We start from the raw sequence: 13,660 nt of genomic DNA on the forward strand, positions 1-13,660 counted from the left end.
ATTAACGTACTTCTAATTTTGTTCAGATAAAATAACCTTCTCATAGTACCACACCTTGGCTTGAGCTGTAAGACAATAGCCAGGTATGGCCGTGACAGCATGGTGACAGTTGGGCCAAGAAGTAGAGGTTCTATTCAAGGTGAGAAGAAACGCTGAAAGCATGGTATATAACTGGGCCTTCTCACCCAACACAAGAGCCTTTGCAAAAAGTAGAGTCATACTTATATGAGAGATTTTTAAACAGCAATTTGAAAGAATAAAACTAGAAGCCTCATGAGGAGCCACTACGATTGGAGATTTCCACATTCAGAGACCCTTCAGGCCATTTCATGAATAAGAGGGTCATCCCTACAGCACCTGCCTTGTGGCCTATAGGAGCTATTTAGGTTAATACAAAGAAGCATGAAAAAGCAGAGCACCACACAGGCAAAACCATGCATCTGGGTTTTCCCACAGGATCACTGTGGGCTGTCCTATGTCTCATGTCAGTTATTAAAAATTTCATAATACACAATTGAACCTATGTAGAGTCATGCTCTACAGTTTCTGGTTTAATAGTCTGAACAGTTTTCACACAGCCTGAAGGAAGGCTTGAATCAGAGTAATCTGCATCTAGGGGAGGTGAGGCAAGGTGTCCAGGTTTACCATCTATCTCACCTCCATCTGGAGACAGTCTTTCCAAATGGGTCTGCACACAGGTGAGGGCCATGCAAATCTCCCTGGCCCTCTAGAATGACACCAGCCCTGCAAGTGTAGTTGCAGAGCAAAATGAGGAATCCCTTCTCCCCACCCATGATATTGCAGGAGGCAGAAACCAAAAGCAACATCCAAGATTAAACCAAGAATCCCCTTGGGTTGTTCATGAACTGTGGTGCTTGAACAAGGTCAGAAGGTACGCCTTGAAAATCTGCCCAAGCGAGTATTTCAATTCAGAGCTTCATCTAAATGTCACCTTGTCAAATTTTGAAGTTTAATGCTAAACAACAGCTGTGTGTGGCACAGAAATCACCAAGAGACAGAAAAATAAGAAAATAAAGGATACCAAATAAACACATTTATGATAGATCAGTTGCTGAATATCTTGCCTGACCAAAATTTAACCTTTTTATAAATGGTTGTTCGTACATCATAAAAGATCAAATGAATATCATTAATGCAACACAGCAGGAAAAAAATCAACCTATTCATGAATTAATACTTTGCTTCCACTCGTTGTGTCAAAGCTGAGACTCTGCTCTTGAGCACATAAATTTTTGTTTGAACTACCATTAATTTATCTGAATTCACTATCCTCTATTTCAAAATTCATATGATACCTGTAATCAAATAAATAATTTCTTTCTGAACAAATTATTAAACCTCAAGAGATAAGTATAAATTGGACTCTGATTTGTCCTGGTGAGACCCATTACTAGACTTTTATCTTTAATGGCTACAGAGGCCAAAATAAAAAATAAATTATATTCATTTAGCCTATCTTACAGAAAATTTCATGGGGAAAATGATACATATTAGCTGTTTATCTCAATAAATTGGTCAATACCATCAACCTGGTTGATGACAGCCTGATAGCAAATGCAGAGGCTCTTTTTGAAAGACTACTGATTAATCACCAAGTTAAAATTCTAAAATAATAACCATTCAAGTGATTTTTAAGAACATTCCAATTGAAAGCCTTAGTCATTTGTACAAATGCATTGTGCATTGTACTCTGCATTGTGTTCCACTTCGTGAAAGATAAAAATACATACCTGACTGAAGCTTTGCCCAGAAGGCCCTGCCAATAGGGGAAGGGGAACCAGTCAAACCCAACTCAAGAAAATGAAGAGGCAAACTTGCTGTTGATATTTTTCAGGATTTAAAGGCAAACTGAACCAGTTCTCCCTCAAACGGAGGTTGCTAATTCTGCTTAGTTTAAGTCAGCTTTAGTAGCTCAACAGGCTGCAATGACAGCTGTCAGTGTTCTAGCCCCACACCACCCATGTCAAATGCCAAGCCCCTGGTAACAGGACCACCAGCGGAAAAGTGAAGCCACTATAGTTAACTCTCCTATAAACACTTATGCAGGTATAATCTACTAGCTCCCCACCCATACATTCTCCACTCCCACACAAAAAGCCCAGCCTCCCTACACCAATTGTTAAGCTGCTACATTTCCAGAGTAAAGGTTATCTCTGGAAAGCACTAATAGCAGCCACCCATTACTTCTACCCAAAAGAGTGCTTACAAGCAGGACAGAGGTGAGCCCTACCTTCTAATGCACTGCTTATGGGAATGTTAATTACTACAACCCCTTGGAAAAACAAAGGCAATGTCAACATATAGGGAAAGCTTAGAGAAGATTCATCTATTTGAGTTAAAGTAATTTGATACTTTGGTTGATTAGGAATCATCTAAATGTCCAACTATAGGAGGGAAGGTAAATGGATTTGGTAAAATCATACAAGGGAATACTATGCAGACACTGAAAGCAATGTTCACAAGGCTGTTGACTTCACATGAAAAGTTACTTAATATGTTTTGTGAAATGCACAGAGGGCAAAATTCTATACAGAGTACGATCCCAATTCTACATTGGGAATGCATATAAAAAGTCTGAAAGGACATACAACAAAATGTTAATAGTAATTATCATTTGCTCGTGGTAGTACATGTGATTTTCATTTTCTCTTTTTATATCATTCTGTTTTAATTTTTTTGAATTTTATAGAAAGCACATAAGTCCAAGAAAAAGAAACCATTAAAAAACAGGCCAGAGGGTCCCTAGTTTTCTGGCTAGGTAGACAGACCTCACCAGACACTGGGGAATATTTCTAGCCTTCTTAAGCAGATTCCATGTCCCACCTGTTGCTTACACTTAAACCCTGGTGATGATTTCTTGTACATCATGGCTATGTCTTTCTCGACCTTGGCTTTGACTTTCAGCCTTCTCTGTTTATACTAAAATATCCCTCTAGCAGTTATGTCTTGTCTGTAAATCATGTTCTCCACTCCCTCCCCTTTACCAGCGGGACCCACTTCTGTGGTCTGTCTAGTCAGCCTCCTCCTGGTCCAGTCTAGTCAAGTCTTGGATGACAACAAGTAAGTTACCCTTGAAACAAAGAGGCATCATAAACAAACTACCAATAAAAAGGGCAAGGAAATAGTTTTCTTAATGCATTCTATAAAAGCATTTTATACACAGTAGACCTCCTTCTCCAAACAGAACTGGAGCTATACCAGGCCCAACTATGACTGATCTCTTGGGAGGTCCCCACTGTGGCGATCATCCTTAACACCTGTGCAGGGGATTGCATTTTTCGGTGCACATTCACAGGCTCACAGCATTTCATCCTCACCACTCTGTTCGTTGGGAAGATCAAGTATTCTTTTCCTAATTTTGTAGAGATAAGAAAACTGCAATCAGAGAATGTGCTTGTTTCTCCTAATCCTCAGGGTGCACTCACGTGTTAATCGTGATGATAATAACCACATGGTGGAGTTGTTGTAAGGATTAAATGAGCAGTGTCTGAAACAAGGGGAGCATTCAACAAATGCCAGCTCCTATGACTGTTAGGTCAATGGAAAGCTCAAGGTTACATAGCTGGGATGTGACAGCGCCAGGATGAGAATCCAGGCCTTTTCATGCCAAGTTTATGCTTTTTCTACTTTATCCTCAGCACTGTAAGAGGAGTATTAGGGAATGGCCCATGCCCTCAAAGAACTTATAATATTTTGTAGCAATCGATACATGAAACAACCAAGCAGTTATTCCCACAGAGAACTAAGACAACAGTAATAAAAACTAGGATACAGCTCTCAAAGAATTATGCAATTATTTTGTCCAACAGCAACTGTTACTATTACGATATCTTCTTATGCACACATTCCAAAGCTTAGAAAACCCAAGTTTCATCCTTGTTTCAAAGTGAGTTGTGTATGGAGGGAATCAGATATGAAAATAAGTCCCTTTCCATACTAATAATAGAAAATATTTTCTGTGGGCACTCAGAACTTCAGGAAGTTTGAGCTATTTTTGGAAACTTCTCTTTAGCTTCCAGAAAGTACCATTCATGATCGTACACTTTTTTAAAGGGAGTTAAAAACAGCTTTGGTTGAGCTTAAGGCTGCTTCTTAAAAAAAAAAAAAAAAAAATCTTCAACTTGATTCATTAAATTAACCTATAACATATGACACCTGGCAGCTGGTAACACAGGAGAAAAGACACAAGGACAGTGAACATTTTAAAGGCAAAGGCGGCATGCATACAGAGCAGGAAGTCATTCTGTCGATGTATATTTGATACCATCAAAATAATCCCATGATAATGGGATCCAGAATTTCCAACCATAGACATATTATTTCTTTACGATAATCCTGGCCTATTTGTGACATGACAAAAGAAGAGCCAAAAACTTTGTGTTATGGAATGTTGAAGCTTCTTTATATATGTAAGAGAGTAATTTCCTAATGGATACTTTGAGATTCACATCTTGCTTCTTTATATATGTAAGAGAGTAATTTCCTAATGGATACTTTGAGATTCACATCTTGGAAGGTTTTTAATGTGCCACATGTTTTTATATTCCCAATATATACTACTTTCTAAGATAGAAAAATGATACTTATTAAGGGGTCGCCCTTAGCAAAACTATGAAGTAGGAGAAGGATTTCTTAAGAAACACTCTACCTGGGATCCCTGGGTGGCGCAGAGGTTTAGCGCCTGCCTTTGGCCCAGGGCGCGATCCTGGAGACCCGGGATCAAATCCCACGTCGGGCTCCCGGTGCGTGGAGCCTGCTTCTCCCTCTGCCTATGTCTCTGCGCCTCTCTCTCTCTCTCTCTCTCTCTCTGTGACTATCATAAATAAATAAAAATTAAAAAAAAAAAAAGAAACACTCTACCTACCTTTACTGCATGTCTGTTCCCCTAGGAGTGAGGGGTGAAAATTCCCACTTACTGAGTCCCTTCAATGAGGCACTTGGGTATGCAGTGCCTGCTTTATGTTATCTGTGTCAATCCTTACAACAGCCTTGCAACACATACGAGTCCCCCCAATTATTCAGAGATGAAGAAACTAAGCCTCATAGAATTTACATGACACATCTAAAATAAAGAAGCTGATCAGTGACTACGGAGAGTCCTCCACTTGGTGCTCATTCAGGTTGCCCCCTGTTGAACTGGGCTCTCCCAACATCAATACCCATTAGTACCTACACTATAAACCAGTTCACATCAAACTGTTAAGGACGGGCCATCATTTGAGTTAGTCTTCTTCATTTTTAAAAATTTTTAAAGATTTATTTATTTGTTCTAGAGAGAGAGGGAGCATAAGCAGGGGAAAGGCAGAAAGAGAGAGAGAGAGAAAGAGAGGGAGAGAATCTCCAGCAGGCTCCATACCCAGCACTGTTGGTGGAAGACAGCATGGTGGCTCCTCAAAACATTAAAAAGAGAAATAGTATCTGATTCAGTAATTCCACTACTGGGTATTTACCCAAAGGAAACAAGAACAGTAATTCAAAAGGATATATGCACCCCTATGTTTACTGCAGCATTGTTTACAATAGCCAAGATAGGAGAAGCAGCCCAAGTGTCCATCCATAGATGAACTGATAAAGAAGAGGTACCATATGTGTGTGTGTTATACATATCTATAACTCAGCCATTAAAAAGAATGAGATCTTGCCATTTGCAACAACATGGATGAATCTAAAGGATGTTAGACTGAGTGAAATATGTCAATCAGAGAAAAACAAACACCATTATGATTTCATTCCTATGTGGAATTTAAGGAACAAAACAAACAAGACAAAAATCAGACTCTTAAATACAGAGAACAAACATGGTTGCCAGAGGGGTGGCAGCTGGGGGGTGAGTGAAATAGATAAAGGGGATTATACTTATCCATGAGCATTGAGTAATGTATAGAACTGCTGAATCATTATATTGTTAAAAAGAAGGAGGGGGAGGAGGTAAAGGAAGAAGAGGTAGTAGTGGTAGCAGTAGTAATAGTACTCCTATTCTATTAGTGACCAGGTAGGGGGCACCTGGGTGGCTCAGTCGGTTGGGCATCCAATTCTTGATTTTAGCTCAGGTCATGATCTCAGGATGGTGAGACTGAGCCCCTCAATGGGCTCTGCACTGTGCACGGAATGTGCTTAAGATTCTCTTTCTACTTCCCGCTTCCCCTTGCCCCCTTGCACTCTCACTCCGTCTCTCTCTCTCTCAATCTAAAAAAAAAAAAAAAAAAAAAAAATTAAAACAAGAATAAAATAAAAGTGATCAGAGAGGCATAATTTTAACCTAAATCAGTGGCTCTTTAGTAAATTTGAGACACAGTGGCAGGACTTCAAAATGTCAAGACTCGAGAGATCATCTAGTCAATCTCTTCTCCCATTACTATACAGATTTAAAACAACTAAAGCCTAAGAAGGGCTGTGACTTTGCAGACGTCACACAACAAATCAGGTGTAGAGCCCAGATGAGAGCCAGGATTCTGACTCAGGGCTGTTGTCTTTTACGGCAGCAGCCACAAATATTCAAACATAGGGTACAAAAATACATTCCAGACTTAAAAGACTTATTCCAATGTATTAATTCACACTGGTGATTCAGAGTGCTGGTCAGGCCCAAGTGCACCTCTTATTAATTGTGTGGCCTAGATAAGGTACCCTCTCTTTGCCTTGGGTTTCTGGTCAATTATATGAGAATAACAATAGTGTTTGCCTCATTCGGTTACTGTGTGGGTCAAATGTGATAACTCATAGAGCTCTAACCTCTTTGTGCTCAGCATAAACAATGAATGAATGTTACATTATTATTATCACTGAAATTATTTTTACTGTTATTACTACTACTACTAGCTCAGATAAATGACAGTTCATACGTTCACTTTTGGGGAAAGAGTAGAAATAATCTCCTGCTAGCAAATTCATCTCCATCTTCTCTAAAGGCAGCCCTAACAGTCTCAGGAATGAAGGTAAGACAAGTAGAAGGTTAGCACCAGAAACAAAGAAATTACCTTTGAAAAGTGCCTACTGAGCATTTTCACATGATGTTTAAAGTAAAAATTCCCCATTTTTCTCAAATCTACTCTTTCTCGGTTACTGCCCTTTTCCGTCACTGTATTGAGATATAATTAATATGTAATACTGTATTAGTTTCAGGTGCATATCATAATGATTTTGTATTTATATATATTGCAAAGTGACTGCCACAATAAGTTTAGTAAATATCCATCACCTCACATATTTACATGTTTTTTATTCCTTATGATGACAACTTTTAAGATTTACTTTCTAGGCACCTTTCAAATATATAGTACACAGTTATTAACTATAATCACCATGATATACATTACATCTTCAGGGCTTATTTCTCTTACAACTAGAATTTTAACCCCCTTCATCCATTCCCCCCACCTCCCATCCCCCACTTCCTGGCAACCAAAACTCTGTTCCCTGTATCTATGAGCTTGTTTTTTTAATTCCACATATAAGTGAGATCATGCAATACTTCTTGTTCTCTGTCTGACTTACTGACTTAGCATAATGCCCCCAAAGTCCATCCATGTTGTTGCAAATGACAGTATTTTCCTCTTTGTGTGGCTGAATAGTATTCTAGTCTATATATCTGTATCTATATCTATTTTATCTTATAGTTTTTTATCCACTCATTCATCTGTGTACACTTGGGTTGCCTCCATGTCTTGGTTATTATAAATAATGCTGCAATGAACACAGGGTGGAGATATTCTCTCAAGATAGTGATTTTGTTTCCTCCTGATAAATTTCCAGAAGTGGGATTTCTGGACCATATAATAGTTCTACTTTTAATTCTTTAGGACTTCCATGCTGTTCTCTGTAACAGCCACACCAATTTATCTCCCCACTAACAGTGTACAGGGATTTACCTTTTCCCACATCCCTGCCAATACTGTGTCTTTTTTGTTCTATTAGTTTTGTGTTGATAATAGCCATTCTAATAGGTGTCAGGTGATTTCTCATTATGGTTTTGATTTCCACTTCTCTGATGGTTAGTGATGTTGAGCACTTTTCCACGTACTCATTGGCCATGTGTATGTCTTCTTTGAAAAAAACTGTCCTCCATTTTTTAAATTGGACTATTTGGAGTTTTAGCTATTGATTTATATGTATTCTTTATATACTTTGGATATAACCCTTACCAGATAAATGATTTGTAAATAGCTCCCACTCGATGGGTTGCATTTTGTTGATGGTTTCCTTTGTTGTAAAGAAGCTTTTAGTTTGATGTAGCCCATTTGTTTATTTTTGCTTTTGATTTCTTTGCTTTTGTTGACAGATCCAAGAAATCATTGCCAAGACCAATGTCAAGGAGATTACCCCCATGCTTTCTAAAATAAATTTCATGGCTTCAAATCTTACATTCACGTCTTTCATCCATTTTTGTTTGTTTGTTTTTTAAACCTGTGTTTCAGGTAAGCTTATTTATTTATTTATTTATTTATTATTAATGAGAGATACAGAGAGAGAGAGAGAGAGAGAGAGAGAGAGAGAGGCAGAGACACAGGCAGAGGGAGAAGCAGGCTCCATGCAGGGAGCCTGACGTGGGACTCGATCCCGGGTCTCCAGGATCAGGCCCTGGGCTGAAGGCAGGCACTAAACCACTGAGCCACCGGGGCTGCCCCTTTCATCCATTTTGAATTAATTTTTGCGTATGGTATAAGGACAGTGGTCCAGTTTTATTCTTTTGTATGTGGCTGTCAAGTTTTCCCAACACCATTATTGAAGAGACTATCCTTTCCTCACTGTATATTCTTCCTTTGTCATAAAATAATTGACCATATATCTGGGTTTATTTTGGGATTCTCTATTCTGTTCGATTGATTCACGTATTTGTTTTTATGCCATGTTGTTTTAGTTACCATGATTTTGTAACATAGTTTAAAATCAGAAAGTGTGATATCTCCTGCTTTTTCTTCTTTCTTGAGATTGCTTTGGCTATTTCCGGTCTCTGTGAGTTCATACAAATTTAGGATTATTTGTTTTATTTCTGTGAAAAATGCCATTGTTATTTTGATAAGGACTGCGTCGACTCCATAGATTGCTTTGAGTAGTATGGACTTTTTTTTTTTTTAGACATAGAGAGAGAGGCAGAGACACAGGCAGAGGGAGAAGCAGACTCCATGCCGGGAGCCCGACGCGGGACTCGATCCCAGGTCTCCAGGATCAGGTCCTGGGCTGAAGGCAGGCGCTAAACCACTGAGCCACTCAGGGATCCCTGAGTAGTATGGACTTTTTAACAATATTAATGCTTCCCATCCATGTGCACAGAATCTCTCTCCATTTATTTGTGTCTTCAATTTCTCTCATCAAGGTAATAGTTTTCAGTGTACAAGTCTTTCATCTCCCTGGTTAAATTTATTCCTAGGTATTTTATTCTTTTTGATATAATTATAAATGGGATTGTTTCTTTACTTTATCTTTCTGATAGTTCATTATTAGTGTATAGAAATTCAATTTATTTTTGTAAATTGATTTTATATTCTGCAGCTTTACTGAATTTATTAGCAACAGTTTTTTAGTGCAGTCTTTAGAGTTTTCCATATACATGTCATCTGCAAATACAGACATTTTCACTCCTTCCTTTCTTATTTAGTACCTTTCATTTATTTATTTTTCTGGCCTAAATGCTCTGTGTTTAAGACTTTCAGAACTATGTGGCAAGAGTGAGCATCCTTGTCTTGCTCCTGATCTTAGAGGAAAAGATTTCAGTTAAAATTCCCCACCTTTCTCAAATCTAATCTTTCTCATTTAATTCCTAACCCAGTTAAAAACCTGAACATCCATCTAAACATCAAGTCCTTCCGCACCACTACCCACTTGGTGACCCTGTGCCATTGATTCTCCCTCTGAAATGTCTCTCTGAGGATGTCTCTTCTCTTTCTGCAATCTACCTGGTTGAGGCACAACTAATTTTATTTATTTATTTACTGACTGACTGACTTATTTTGCTTGGAACACTCCAGTGGTCTAAAATCTCAGCTCCTTCCCCTTTGCAACACCATCTATCTTACTTATCATCTCCAAAGTCACTTTTGCAAAATACGAATTAGATTAAATCATCCCTCCCATAAAGACTGTATAATTTCTCCTCTTTAGCAGGATATATTCGCATCCGAGGCTCACTGAAAGAACCCTTTGCTCAACTTCTCCTGCCACCCCGTCACTTCAGAGTACCCAAATCTTTTTTCAACACGAACTTTCTTTGAATGTGGAACACCTACCTAGCCCCTTCTCTAGAAAACTGCAACTACTGGAATGCAGTATTTTCTGCAAGCACAATATTTTCTGCAAGCTCTTCCAGAGTCCCTCCACCCTTCCCTCTGGGCTTCCAATGAAGTTGTTCCTATTTCCACTTAACCATTCACCATGTGGATCACTAGTACTTATTTTCTTATCCTTCTTTTCTGCTAAATTGATTTCTGAAAGATATGGGCCTCATTCTTTTATCCTCTGTCACAGGACCTACGTAAGGCACAGTACCACGTGCATAACAAAGAACTGCTGAATCAACTGAGTGGATGGTAGTAAAAGGAATAATAAAATGAGACTTCAGTGACTATCAAAGCTGATCTCAATTAAAGCCAGTTTCTGTAACATATATAAGTAACTGCAAATGATTACATAAGTAGTTTTCAAAAGAGTGTGATATGAACTTGCAAATGGCAAAGCTCTCAAGTTCCCACTTAAGGCTTGTTAAATGTTCATCAATGCAGAGAGACCGCCACATCCTCCCAGAGTTAGTTGGCTTCTGCAGGACCTGCATTCTGAAAGCTCCTGCAATCCTGCAGCTTTATGGAGGACACTTCTCCCTCACAAAATTCTGCGGACTGGATTCGGGTAGTAGATGCTCAATAAACACTGATTTCATTTGCAGTGAATTTGAAAGCAAAGTGCAACTCACATTTTAGACTAATTCAATGCAACGACTGATTGTACTTAAGATAATAGCTCTAAGGCTAAAGAAAATCAATGGGGAGACTGAAAAGCAGCCAAATGCTCACTCCTCTGCCTTGTTCCACAGTCAATGCTGACCTGTTTCTCGATCCTTTCCAGCTTCTAAGCTTTTTGGACCTCACTGTTTCCCCCAGAATGGAGGGAGCCAGTTAGCAAGTGTTGCCCTGTACCTGCGATATATTTGCCCTGTGTTTTGATGTTGATGTAATACGTGAGAAAGGTGAGTGGCTTTTTTTTTTTTTTTTTTAAAAAAAACGTCCTAGTTTTCCTAAAGCCTTCCCTCCGTGTGAGAGGTGAAGTGGGATTCCAGCTGAAGGCAGGAGGAAGTGTGGACTGGAATGCTGTAGCACTTTTTCACCTTCAGCTGTGGGCCTGTGTGGTAAAGGGAGTCCAGAAACTTTTGTTTCCACTAAAATGATATTTAAAACCAAACAAACAAACAAACAAACAAACAACAAAAGCTCTAAATTCGGCAGCAAACTCTAAATTCGATGTCTATTGAACACTTGTATTCCAATGTAGGAAATAGGAAAAGTCTCAAAACATGCCCTCTGCTATAATTCATTCTGGGATAAGAAAAAGACAGCAGGGCCCCGGAGAATCAATCATTAACTAAAAGTCAAACCGAGACACCCTGGAAACCGGGGAGGCCACAGGCGGCCGGATCTGCCTGTTCCCTCCGGTGACTCTAGAGCGAAGCATCCCACAGGCGGACAAACTCGGCACACTGCTCCCTTCTATTTCACTTTTCAAACTTGAAGTTATTTTTAGATGACCCATGCCCGCTAATCCCAGGCAGGACAATTCCCAGCCCGCTGCGCCTCAAAGTACCTTCCTTCTCCCCGGCACTTTTTTTTTTTTTTTTTTGGTAAGCACTGGGAAAGGGGCCTCTCCGTTTTCTCCTCCTTTCTCAGCGTGTAGTCCACCTTCCCCGTGTCCACACCTCGGTCCCGGGGGCGCGGCGTCATCCTCGCTGTTCTACTTATGCACCTGCTGCCGCCGCCGCTGGACAGGCGCGCCCTGGGGCCACCGGGAGCGGGGCAGGGGCAGGGGCAGGGGCAGTCGGAGACCCGCGCCCTCTAGAGGGGGGTCAGGAGCGCCGGCGGCCGCAGCGCCCCCCGCCCCCCGCCGCCCGCCGCCCCAGCGCGCGCCCCGCCCGCCCCCCGCCCGCCGCGCCCCCCGCCGCGCGCAGCCCCGACCGGACGGGGCGCAGGGGCGAGCGGGCCAGCGCGTTACATAACCGACCTGCGGGGCGTCCGCGATGCGCCGGCGGAGGCTGAGGCGGCGGCTGGGGTTCGCGGGGCCGGCGACTGCGGCTCACCTGCCCGCCCGGCGAGCGCGTGGGGGGGCGCGGGGCCCGCGGGCCTGGGCGTGGGGCCGTGCGCGGCGCGCCCCGCCTCCGGGCGCCGAGGTCCGCGTGTGCCCGGCTCCCGCCTCCTCCCGCCTCCTCCCGCCCGCTCCTCCCCGCAGCCTCGGCCGCCGTCAGCCGGGACAAAGCGGCTCCGGGGAGGGGCCGAGCGGGCGGCTCGCGCCGGAGCCGGCGGAGATGGGCGCGCCCCCAGCTCCGACTCATCGGGCCAACCTCCAATCAGACCCCAGGAAGCCGAAAGCCCCTGAGTGGCCTCCTCTCCTCCCCTCCCCCGTGACCCGGCGCCCTTCCCGCGCCCGCACCCGCTCGGCTCCCGGGGCTCCCGCCCTGCGCTCAGCGCCCCCCCGCCCCCCCCGGGTGCGCAGCAAGCGCAGGAGCCCCCCGCACCCCCGGCGCTGGAGCCGGTCCGCAGGAGTCCCGGCCTCGCGGGGAGGGCCCCGGGGGGCGGAGGGCGCGGGGGCTGCTGGCGAAGCGAGGGCTGCCTGCGCAGCTCAGCGCAGAGGAAACTGGCGGGGGGCGGGTGGGGGGTCCTGGGAGAGAGACGTCTCCTACACGCAGACCGACCCCCGCCCCGGTCCGGCCGAGGACAGGGCGGGAACCCCCGCGGGTCGTGGGGCGTCTGCGCGGGGGGGGGGCCCTCTGGCTGCAGACCTGCGTGCGCCCCGCCCACGCGCTGGAGGTGCCCTGCGCGGGCCCCCGGGTTCGCCCCCCGAGCCGGGGTTGGATGCGGATCAGGTTCTAGGCTAGATCGGTTGCCCAACGAACTCCAGGTAGCCGGCTCCGCTTTACAAAATAAAAGCAGTTCAGAGCCGGAGGAAGCCTGGGGCTCCTGGGGGGCGACGCTTGGGACAGGGCTGATGGCAGGAGAAAGTCAGCGGCGACAAGATCGGGCAGGGAAAGGGGGGCAAACGGAAGGGGGGTGGGGGTGGGGGTGGGCGTGCGGGCCCTCTCCAGGACGCAGTGGACAGTCTTTAAATCAGCTGCGTGTTGCGTCGTCTAACTGCTATACAAATAGGCCCTTTTCCCTTTGCTTCTTACGCCTTTCTGTTTCCTGATGACAGGATCAGAATTAGACACTGAGGCCGTGGATAAGTTTCGCAATTATTCTTCCGTCACCCAGACACCACCTCGTTTTGGGGTGGCGTGAAATTTCATTTTGAAAACAAAACCAAGAAGCACTGACGAAAAGGTAGACCTTAGCTCTTCACTCCTATTCATCTGCACTAATATAAATAAAGACAGAATTTCGGAGTTGAAAATGGCCTTAGACTCCTTACTCTTGCAAACTTCTGGATGCATAAATTCATAACTATC

The 13,660-nt window shown here is 43.3% G+C and overlaps 1 protein-coding gene across 1 annotated transcript in view; it reads right to left on the minus strand.

Annotated features, from left to right (window-relative positions):
- Positions 1-12,395, minus strand: part of RCAN2 (regulator of calcineurin 2) — a 260,250-nt gene extending 247,855 nt beyond the window's left edge. The window contains exon 1 of the mRNA XM_038554239.1: positions 12,223-12,395. The gene's annotated coding sequence lies outside the window, so the exon portion shown is untranslated. The remainder of the gene's footprint in view (positions 1-12,222) is intronic.
- Between the last annotated feature and the right edge of the window lie 1,265 nt (positions 12,396-13,660).

This window comes from Canis lupus, chromosome 12 (assembly GCF_011100685.1).
Source record: "Canis lupus familiaris isolate Mischka breed German Shepherd chromosome 12, alternate assembly UU_Cfam_GSD_1.0, whole genome shotgun sequence".
NCBI classification, from domain to species: Eukaryota; Metazoa; Chordata; class Mammalia; order Carnivora; family Canidae; genus Canis; species Canis lupus.